The sequence below is a fragment of the Bos javanicus genome, chromosome 24 (genome assembly GCF_032452875.1).
Source record: "Bos javanicus breed banteng chromosome 24, ARS-OSU_banteng_1.0, whole genome shotgun sequence".
In the NCBI taxonomy this organism is placed as follows: domain Eukaryota; kingdom Metazoa; phylum Chordata; class Mammalia; order Artiodactyla; family Bovidae; genus Bos; species Bos javanicus.
This window is the reverse complement of record NC_083891.1, coordinates 60,969,900-60,981,929: the sequence shown is the minus strand read 5'-3', so window position 1 is coordinate 60,981,929 and position 12,030 is coordinate 60,969,900.

Here is a 12,030-nt window from a genome sequence, read left to right as displayed (position 1 = left end):
TAATACCTAAGGTTGGAAGTCAGAAAGTCCTCATTCTGGTCCTGGTTCTATACTAACTAGTTAACCAGGAACTTGGAAGGCATTTGGCCTCAAGAAGGCTTCAGTTACTGATTTATGAAATGAAGGAGTTGAACAAGATAGCATGTCTCAAAATCTCTACCAGCTCAAGAAATTTCTGGTTTTTGGCTGAAGGCAAAATTGTCTAAATTGGAATATTGGCAAATGTTTTTGTTAGTCACAAAGCAGAGGCTTTCACATTTAGATGACATTAATTTGAAATAAAGAGGCTCTTAAGGCTGATTCTTGCCATTTAAAAGAATTTCTAATGCATTTAAAATAACAGCAGGTTTATTTTGACATTTAAGGAAACTGCTGGGTTTTCAGTCCTTGAGAATATGAATTTGTCACGAATAGGAGCCAGTCTATGACAATAAGATCCATAGCCTCAGACTTCCAAACTCCAGGGTCTTTATCAGTTTTCCCTTTTATGGTCACGGGTGAGTAGAAATCTCATTAGCACAAAACAACGTCAGCTCACAGAGGTGAGAACGTCAGTCCGGTGAGCGCTGTGCACCAGGAGACACGGGAGCTGCTGGCAGCCACGGTTCCCGGCGCCACGGCCGGGATCAGCCAAACGTCCACCAACAGCAAAAGGTAAACAGGTGCCAGCAGAGTCCCAAAAACCAGCACGCAGCAGCGGTGGCCAAACCCCCCGGTGCCGGGCGGTCCGGATGAGCCTTAGCAGAGCAGAGTCCGAAAGCCAGCACGCGGCAGCGGTGGCCAAATCCCCCGGTGCCGGGCGGTGCGGATGAGCCTTAGCAGAGCAGAGTCCGAAAAGCCAGCACGCGGCAGCAGTGGCCAAATCCCCCGGTGCCGGGCGGTGCGGATGAGCCTTAGCAGCACGTTGAGTGAGAGCAGCCAGAGGCGGCGGAAGGTGTGCCAGAGGATCACGGTTGTGTCACGTTCAGAAACAGCCACGCTAACCTGCGTGGTTTAGGGCGTGATTCAGATGGCAAAACTGAAATGAAAAGGAAGGAAGTAACTAACAGACCAATGAGGTGGAACTGAGTGGTTCGTGACTGGAATAGAGCACGTGGCAGGGGGAGGGGGCACCTGGGACATTGACAGTGTCCTGTGTATTGACCCAGGCGGTGGGCACTTGGGTCTGTTTTAAAAAAATGTGTTCGGCCATACATTTGTGCTTGATGCACTTTCCTGCTTGTTTTATACTTCAGAACAAAGGTTTTTGTTTTTCTAAGATCAACTGTATGGTTTTGCTACAATTTGAATTTCTACATTTTGTTCATAATTAAAAGTTTAAAATTAAGCTTCCCGCCACTTAATTCATTAAAATTTTATTTATAATTTAAAACAATTGAAAAATTAAAAATCTAAAGTAATTTAAGAGAGAACTATAAATATTACTTAAGAGTAATCAGTTCATTATAGAAAGTTTGGTCAATATATATAAAGATACAAATTTGAGGGGAAAAAAAAAAAAACTCCAGTGACCCGGAGTTATTTTCACATATTTCCTTTAGATTTTTTTCTGTGTACTTTAATGGTGTGGAGATCATAACGATTTTACAATTTCCTATCCCATCCCATAGTTTTCTCACTGAAAACTATGCTATAAACATGAAAAATAAAGCTATATGAAGATAATATAAATTTATATTTAATATAAATATAAATTTATTTTTTATTTATAAAGATATATAGATATAAAGATAATTTAGATTTCTAGATAAAAATGCATCACTTTGAAGAACCATGATTTACTTAAGCTCCATAAAGAGTGAATCAGGTGGGACACTAGACTGGCCTTCAGTATTTTTATGCTTTTTTTTTTTTTTTTTTTTTACTATTTGTGGAAATAAAAATATGGTGATAGCGGATTTTGCGAGAGTCATCTTTCCTTATCTCTCTGTCCTTCGACCACAATTTAGCAACATTTAAATCAGGCAGCATCTGGTGTTCTTTTTAGATGATCTTGTGAGGAAGTGGAAATGAGGAAACACTTATCAAGGAAACATTCACCAAACCTATGCCATGTTGCATGAGGAAACATCACATAACATGCCATGATGGGGTGGCCAGGTCTCGCAAATACAAGACACCCAGTAACTGCAATATGTGGGCATCTGTATATGGAAAAATGTCACTGCCTGAGATTTGAGTTTAACCTGGTGCTCCGCATTGTAGCTGGCAGCCCCAGGCCAGACCACTGTCAAGCCTGTCACATGTTTTCTGATGTGATCTCTTTAACCCCTTTAAGACTTGTATATGATTCTCATTGTAGAGAAGAACTCAGAAAGGTTCAGCATCTTTTCTAGGGTCACATGGCTAGAGAGGAAGGAGAAAGCTAGGGTGAGTATATGGAGACGACTCGAAAACTGGCAGCGAAACCTGGAAGAGCAGTAGAAAGGCATTCACTTTCCAACTTTGTCCATGCATCTTAATTTCTACATTTTCCCTGTAAGATTAAAGTTCTGGGCAAAAGCACATGGACCAGAGTCTGTGTCTCCTTGTTTGAGCCCCATGCGAGCTTGTAGATCTAGACTTAGTCTGAGTTATATTTATTGACTCTGGGCCATACAGTGATATGATCTGAATTGTGATGGTCCAGTTATGCAGATGAACTCATTCCAGGAAGTCTGACCTAGCATCTGCTACCAGCCAGCTCTGTGTTAAGTATGAGGAATATGGTGATAGCTGCATCATCCATAAACCTTCCTCTTGGATCTACAATTTTAGAAGAAGTACCCACCTGCCCATGAGCATTGCTCTTACAAAAGCATCGGGAATCAGCTTCTCAAACTGGAGTTTCTTCCCTTCTTTAGAATCACATAACCTGGGAGTGGAAAGAAGGATGGAGGTAGTGAAGGCAGGAGGGAAGGAGGTAAGAAAGGAGAAATGGGCTGACTATTCCCTTATTGGAGTATATACAATTTTTAATATTAAAAAATAGGAAAAACTCAAAATCTGACAATAGCTGTTTTTTGCCCCTGTGATATTTCAAAGAATGAACATTTTCCCATTATACCTTTTTTGTATTCTGAAGGTTGATAGTAATGTTAACATATGTTTTCTAGAATTGTAACCTACTTTGCTTCTGGTATGTAAAAGTATAAGAACCTAACTGTTAAACTGGTGCATGTTAGATTTAAATCAGGCAAAGGGCGCTGAAGGATGATAGAGTGGGAAAGCTCATATTTATATTTTCCCTACTCAAATATAAGTATTATAGTCAAGGTTGATTGATGAGATTTCTAGTGAATATCAATACCAATCAAAAAGTAAGGAAAAAAGTTTTGGTTCATGTATTTAATTAAATTTTTTTAAATTAGAGACCCATAGTCCACAAGTGAAAGACACAGGAAGCTACATAAAATTTCCACAATAAATGTTAATTAATTTATAGTATCTTTTGTATTTGCAGTCTGTTGTTGTTTAGTCACTAAGTTGTGTCTGACTACTACAGCTCACCAGGCTCCTCTGTCCATGGGATTTCCCAGTCAAGAATACTGAAGTGGGTTGCCATTTCCTTTTCCAGGGATCTTCTCAACCCAAGGATGAACCCACATCTCCTGCACTGGCAGGCAGGTTCCTTACCGCTCAGCCATCAGGAAGCCCATCTGTAGTCTACTTCAGGTGTATTTTAAATTAATTATAGTTGCAAAATGATCATAGTTTTTATGTAGAACTGAACACGAGTTTTATTTATTTTTTTAATATTGTGCAGGGTGGGTGAGATAGGCACTTTAAAATGATAAAATCTTAAGCCCATTGCAAAAAAAGGAAAGAAAAACTGGTAAAACTCTAATCATTGTACTTTTAGACACATAAGACAGCTTGCATTACATATACATCTATGGGTCTGTTAAATTACTGATTTTTTCTCAGATTAAAAGTCATTTTCTAATCCAAACTTCAGGTTGGACTGTAAATAAAGACTAGGATGTGTTGCAAAAACAATGCCTTGTGTCCTTCTGGCACATTCCTGTTGACACAGTATTTTCGTGTATGTACATCACTTTGCCCAATTCTCCCGGGAAGTCTGGGAGCTAGACACATGACAGACATCATCAGGATACAGGCCGCTCTGGTCAGGGCCTCCCACTCAAAGAATTCGAGGACAAAATCTTCAAAGTGAAAAACTTGCTGAAAGTAGACATATGTAGAAACAGCCCACGCTAAGATGTGCGTATATTGCCACAGAGACCTGAAGGCTATGCAAGTTCGATCAAAGTGATGATGGTGTATAGCAACCTTGCCACTTGTGTGGTAATAACTGTCTGAAAGGAGGATGCTTTAAGAGAAGGGCTGTTACAATCTGAAGGGAGCCCAAGAGTAAGAACTGAGTAGGAATCCTCAACAATGAGGGTAAGCACAGTTTGATCTGTTGAGTTCAGTTCAGTTCAGTCGCTCAGTCATGTCCGACTCTTCGAGACCCCATGAATCGCAGCACACCAGGCCTCCCTGTCCATCACCAACTCCAGGAGTTCACTCAGACTCACGTCCATCGAGTCAGTGATGCCATCCAGCCATCTCATCCTCTGTCGTCCCCTTCTCCTCCTGCCCCCAATCCCTCCCAGCATCAGAGTCTTTTCCAATGAGTCAACTCTTCACATGAGGTGGCCAAAGTACTGGAGTTTCAGCTTTAGTATCAGTCCTTCCAAAGAAATCCCAGGGCTGATCTCCTTCAGAATGGATTGGTTGGATCTCCTTGCAGTCCAAGGGACTCTCAAGAGTCTTCTCCAACACCACAGTTCAAAAACATCAATTCTTTGGTGCTCAGCCTTCTTCACAGTCCAACTCTCACATCCATACATGACCACTGGAAAAACCATAGCCTTGACTAGACGGACCTTTGTTGGCAAAGTAATGTCTCTGCTTTTGAATATGCTATCTAGGTTGGTCATAACTTTCCTTCCAAGGAGTAAGCGTCTTTTAATTTCGTGGCTGCAGTCACCATCTGCAGTGATTTTGGAGCCCAGAAAAATAAAGTCTGACACTGTTTACACTTTGATCTGGGGCATCGGTAAAGACCCTCAAATCGGGGCCTTCCCTGCTGGTCCAGGGGCCCAGGATCTGCCTGATAACGCATGGGACGTGGGTTTAATCCCTGGTCGGGGAACTACAGTCCCGCTTGCCATGGAGCAGCTAAGCCCAGGCACCTGGAGAATCCTGGAGCCGCAACAGAAGATCCCATGTGACCTCACTAGGCCCTGACGCAGCCAAATAAATACATAAGTGTTTTTTAAAATATTCTCAAATCGACCTAGGAGGGTGGTCTGGCAGTGAAAGAAGGCTTCCTACAAGAGGTGATGCCGAGCGGATCCTGGGGACAAGGAGAAGTCAGTCATGCCTGCCAAGGGTCCCAGCAGAGCACACAGCTGACTTACTGTGCGGTTTACCTCTTTAGATCTCACCTTCTCCTCTAGAGGAGTCTGCGGTCCCTTGACTCAGTTTTCCATGCTGGGTGACCAGCGCACCCATAAGAAAGTAGGAATCAGCCTGCTTGTGCCCCACATAAAGTTCAGTTCCTTGTGGCTTCTCATCCAGAAAAAACCACAAAAGGCACTGCAGCGCAAATTTACCCGTTAGTGGGAAGACAGGTCTTCATGTCCTCTCTTTGCAATTTGCTAACACAGAAGTGCAATATTTGAGGCCCGTGTCAGAGAATGAGGAACTCCCAGTCATTCAGACAGCACAAAACCTGGGAAGAGCAGGTGGCCCGCACTGAATGTGTGCAGCATGAGTTAGCGGGCAGCAGACCCAACAGCCCAGCCGTCCCTGGGCGCACTCACCCCAGAAACCAGCTGTCAGCATCCTAAACCTGGACCACAACCAGGAGAAGAACGAGGAGCGATGGTAAAGGACGCATGTGCGGAAGAACTAGTGAAAAAAAATATCCATGAAGTCATCGTACACAACCTCGATTAAGAACAAGACCAATTTCTGGCTAGAGAAAGCAGACCGAAATACTGAACTCTGATCTCTCAAGAAATCCCACAGAAATGGTAGTGGACGTTAAAGTGATAGAGATGGAAGAAGGAAGAGAGGGAGGGGTGGGGGGAGTGGGGAAGGAAAGCAGCGCAGGTCTGAGGGGCTGCTGGCCGGGTCAGCAGGAGGAGGGGAGGCCTGCGGCTGCGGAGGCGAGAGCAGGGGAGCCTCCCCTGTGGGCGGAGCTCCTGAGGACAGAGGGCTGCGGACCCAGGCTCCTCCGGAAGGGAGGAGAGGCGGTCTGTAAAAGAGGAGGCCGCCAATCTATTCAGGAAGCACCAGTATTGCTAGATCTCCTGTAACACTGGCCTTCCCTGTGAGACATTGCCCTTCAGAGTTTGTTGTTCACTCGCTCAGTCAAGCCTGACTCTCTTCGACCCCATGGACTGCAGCATGCCAGGCCTCCCTGTCCATCACCATCTCCTGGAGTTTGCCCAAACTCATGTCCATTGAGTTGGTGATGCCATCCAACCATCTCATCCTCTGTCATCCCCTTCTCTTCCTGCCCTCAATCTTTCCCAGCATCAGGGTCTTTTCAAATGAGTCAGCTCTTCACATCAGGTGGCCAGAGTATTGGAGTTTCAGCATTAGTCCTTCAAAAGAAGTCAGGACTGATTTCCTTTAGGACGGACTGGTTAGATCGCCTTGCTGGCCAAGGGACTCTCAAGAGTCCTCTCCGGCACCACAGTTTGAAACCATCAATGATGAGTCCCTTCAGAGTTTATTCTCTGGAAAAAACAGATAGAGAGTCCCAGACAGGGGACAACTGAGCACAAGTGAAGGTGGGCTTAAAGTCACATCCCTCAAGAAGGGAGAACAGCCTTTAAAAATACCGCATTACTCAGCAGCGTGCGTGCACACAGTCAAAGGAATTGTTGAAAGTTGATCTAACCAAAACTGTGATTTAAGTATTCGGGGAGGATACGTGGACAGTGTGTGACGGTGGTGAGATAGACCATCCCTAAAATAGAAAAATGCGAGAAGGAGCAACACAGGTTACTTGTGACAAGGAGGAAATACTGCCCCACCCCACCCCCAGCAAGGCTAAAAGAACTCCAAACACTTGCTCTCTGGGAGAAGAAAATGGGGAGCAGGAAAGTGCCAGGTTATGAGGGTGAAGCTCTTGAACTCATCAAGTTTAACACTGATGAAAGCAAAGATGAAGTTTCGAAAATCAGAAGGGCTGTATTTTTTACTGGGAGGAGGGAAGAGGGGAAATAAGTTGGATGTGAAATCTAGTTTCAGTTTTAGTAGAAGCAAGATATTTAGGCGATCAGCAGTAAGAGATCAGAGCTCAGATAAGATGAGATTTGGAACAGAGATTTTGTAATTATTTAGACTGGAATTCGATTGGACTCTTGCGAGTCCCTTGAACAGCAAGGAGATCCAACCAGTCCATCCTAAAGGAAATCAGTCCTGAATATTCATTGGAAGGACTGATGCTGAAGCTGAAACTCCAATACTTTGGCCACCTGATGCGAAGAACTGACTCATTTGAAAAGACCTTGATGCTGGGAAAGATTGAGGGCAGGAGGAGAAGGGAAGGACAGAGAATGAGATGGTTGGATGGTATCACTGAGTCAATGGACATGAGTTTGAGCAAACTCCAGGAGTTGGTGATGGACAGGGGGGCCTGGCGTGGTGCAGTCCACAGGGTTGCAAAGAGTCGGACACAACTGAGCGACTGAACACCAAGAAGATTGGAAGAGAATTAGTTCTACAGGAAAAGGTGCTGAGAAAACAAGAGAAGAGGCCTAAGACAAACATTTTATAAATGTCATTTAGAGCGACAGTGGAGAAAGGGACTGCATTAAAAGAGCAGCTGACAAAACCGAGGGAAACAGAAGTCTCAACCAGGGGAGGTCGCGCTCAGCGAGCCCGAGGCCCAGACGTTAGGTAAACAGCGACAGCTGTCTAAGGAGGGCACTCCCGTCTGAGGACCACGTTCATGCCTTCTAATGAGCCTCACGTTTTCAAAGGGTTTTGGAAGGATCTTGTGTTTTTCCAGGACACTGCACAATGACTGTGACCCTGCTTCTGGTGAGCACACAGTCGCACAAACCCCGCGCTAATAAGAAAGTGGATCTGGGGCGGATCGTCATTAGCAATCCCACACAAAGCCCTGCGCCGGCTTTGTCTCCCACACAAGGGGTGCCACAAGCGTGTCAGGGACACGCTTGGACCGAAGCTCCCGGCTTGGCCGGGCTCCGCCTTCCGGCCGCGCTCCCCGGCTGCCCGTCCGAGGCTGCGGTCCTAGGACGCCCCAAACAAATGGAAGCACCGAAAAACTAACCAAACGAAACCGCTTTTGCCTGTGGGTGCGTCAAAGACTACAGATGTCATGTTAAATCTCACCTTAGATGAACGTGGACGTGGCGAAAGTTCACGGTTTCATCTCTGCTGAGTCGCATTCAAGGCTTGGCTTCAGGGCAAAAAGCATCATTGGTAGCAAATGTTCCCTAATCGCTCTGCAAATGACTTCCTCTTTCTAGTGGCGATTGCTGTGCTTCCACATCCTGCAACCAGACAGAAGGTCTGGTTGTGTGTTTCTCAGAAGCCCATCATGACACTTTGCTGCTGAGCTTGTGTCAGTTATTGCTGCCTTCCAGACGTTTCCGTCTCAGACATGTCAAAGGGTGAGAAGAACAGCTTCGACAGTGCTATATGGCAGCCTGGGCGGGAGGGGCGTCTGGGGAGAATGGACACATGTATGTGGGTGGTTGAGTCCCTTTGCTGTCCACGGAAATTATCACAACATTGTTAACTGGCTATACCCCAATACAAAATAAAAAGTTAAAAAAAGAAAAGAATGGTTTTGATTTGGAATTCAAAAAAGCTTACCCAAGTCCATTAACGACACCGTAAACAGCCTGGTTAGCAAACATTTTTGTGTCAGTATATTTAGCAGTTTCTCCCCTGGGTTGTCAAGCAAATGAATAATCTTGGGGGGTGGAGTTGGGGGGGTGCAGTTTTTCCCCAGTCCCGAGGCTCAGAATTTCTTAAGTGAAGCATTAGAATGCCTCCCAGCGCCCACCAAGCACATCACAGGAAGCTCTACAGAGCAGTAAAACATCATTCCACAATCCACGTACTGAGCACAAGTGAGGACATGACGAAATGGGAACAAAATAAGAAGATATTTGTAAAGGCTTATGAGGCTTGATAAACAATCCGAGAGATGGACTGAGGATTCATTTATGGGCAATATATTCATTCATAACGTCACCTTATACCACTCATCCAAATGGTTTTCAAACAACAAGTACAACGATGAGCTCAGTTTTAAAAGACATGTAAACATTCAAGGGTCATTGACTTAGATCAATCGCAGGGCCACTTCGGAAGTAAAAGACCTGAGAGAGGTTTCTAGAACCTAGCCGTGCTCCTCTCCAGGCCGCCAGAGACTCTGCAGAGATAACTAGCAGTGAGCACAGAACCTAAGGCATGAGGCTTATTTCCAACCCCAGGCAGGTCTCCTTGCTCTGCAGGTTTTGCAGGTATCCTGGGTCAGCAGGAATTCTTACGAAAGCTCACCTGATGGACGTGAACGGATACAAGCCCTGAAACGCAGTCCCTTCAGCAACGGAAAAAATGTCAGATCCTTTGTCAGATGACTGGCTAGGTAGGAAGGAACTTCTTGGTTGGAGGAGTTGGTCAAATCAAATCCAGAGGGAGAAATTTCTTAATGTGCTGTCTGAGAGCTGGGACAGCAAGGTAATCTGGGCAGGAGAGAAGAGACACGCCCCAGGTACGCCTGTTGCTCAGGTGCTCAGTCACGTCTGACCCTGTGACCCCATGGACTGCAGCACGCCAGGCCTCCCTGTCCATCACCAACTCCCGGAGGCCACCCAAAGCCATGTCCATTGAGTCAGTGATGCCATCCAACCATCTCATCCTCTGTCGTCCCCTTCTCCTCCTGCCCCCAATCCCTCCCAGCATCAGAGTCTTTTCCAATGAGTCAACTCTTCACATCAGGTGGCCAAAGTATTGGATTTCAGCTTCAGCATCAGTCCTTCCAATGAATATTCAGGACTGATATCCTTTAGGATGGACTGGTTGGATCTCCTTGCCGTCCAGGGGACTCTCAAGAGTCTTCTCCAACGCCACAGTTCAAAAGCATCAATTCTTCGGCACTCAGCTTTCTTCACGGTCCAACTCTCACATCCATACATGACTACTGGAAAAACCATAGCTTTGACTAGACAGACCTTCGTCGGCAAAGTAAGGTCTCTGGTTTTTAATGTGCTATGTAGGTTGATCGTAGCTTTTCTTCCAAGGAGCAAGCGTCTTTTAATTTCATGGCTGCAGTCACCATCTGTAGTGATTTGGAGCCCAAGAAAATAAAGTCTCTCACTGTTTCCATTGTTTCCCCATTTATTTGCCATGAAGTGATGGGACCAGATGCCATGATCTTAGTTTTTTAATGTTTTGAGTTTTAAGCCAGCTTTTTCACAAAGAGTGTCCCCCTCAAATTCACGTCCACCCAGAACATGACCTTATTTGGAAATAGGGTCTTGGCAGATGTAAGGAGCTAAAATGATGTTATAGGATTAAGAGGGCCCTGAATCCAGGATAACTGGGCTCCTTAGAAGAAGAGGACCCACTGCTGTACACGCAGGAAGGCCGTGACCCTGAGTGGCGGCAGGTGGAAGTGACGCAGCTGTGAGCCCAGGACCACAGGCAGCCACCAGACTGGGAAGAGGCAAAAAGCATCCTTCCTTAGAACTTTCTGGACCTGCTGACACTTGATTTTAGACTTCCAGCCTCCAGAACTGTGAGGGGATACATTTCTATCATCTTAAGCTGTTCAGTCTGTGGTGCACTGTTACCCAAACTTGGCGGTCCGAGGAAATGAGCACCAAGCATCCGTCACCGCCTGGCATGGCCTCCCAGGTGGCGCTAGTGGTAGGGAACCCACCTGCCAATGCAGGAGGCTTAACAGGTGCAGGCTTGGTCCCTGGGTGGGGAAGATCCCCTGGAGGATGCCACGGCAACCCACTGCAGTCTTCTTGCCTGGAGAATCCTATGGACAGAGGAGCCTGGCGGGCTATGGTCCATGGGGTCACAGAGTCGGCCACGACTGAGCGACTTCACGTGAGCCCTTCGCATATCTCTATCTCCTGCTGGACTTGCTGTCTCTTCCCGCTGGGATCTGCCGTCCTTAAGACAGGACTCTGTTGTTGCTCAGTGCTGTGTTTCTAGTGCCTGAAACTGCAGCTGGCATGTTGGCAGCACATAGTAACTGCTGGCTGAATGGCTGACTGAGGAATGAATGTTCCCATCTTCCAGGAAGTCCAAGTTCACCTAGCTTAGTAGCAGATTTAGGATTTTAGGCTGTCTGCTTCTGAAAACCATCACCTTTTCCCCACACCATGCAGACTCCTTCCATTGCCAACTTCTCGCTTTTAAAATCTACAAGGTAATGTATAATAGCTGTCAGGTGTCACACAGTCTGTGTTGGAGAAAATGCTGGAATATGCATGAAGGTTCATTCTCTGGGAACTTGGTATCTCTGAGCCTTGCGGACACCAAACTCAATATTTTTTATATTGATTGTAGTAGCCATGCCCCCCTCTCTCTCTCACTGAAAGTATACTTTTACTAGATTAACTTTTTCACAATGAATAACATTCTGTCAACCACACAAATCTGCAAGTCCTTTCATGTAATGCCTTTCGTTAGTCTGCATGTAGCTGATCCGTGGACTAAACATCAGTTCCATTAATCCTGCATAAACAGTCATTTTGTATTGTACCCACACTGTTCATAATTCACACGGTATGTCTCTTTGTCTTCTCCACTGTAAATTTCTCTTTGTCTACTTAAATTCAAAGATAAGAGTATAAATAGGCTTTCTCCAAACTGCAGTGTGTTAAGATCTTGAGGTCTTATTTGAAATAGATACAACACAAAATGTATTCATGAAATGCAGCAACAACAACAAAAAAAACCCTTTTTTTAAAAGTGATCCATTACACTGAGGTCACTGGAACTGCAAAATTATATGCCGGTCTCGCCTTT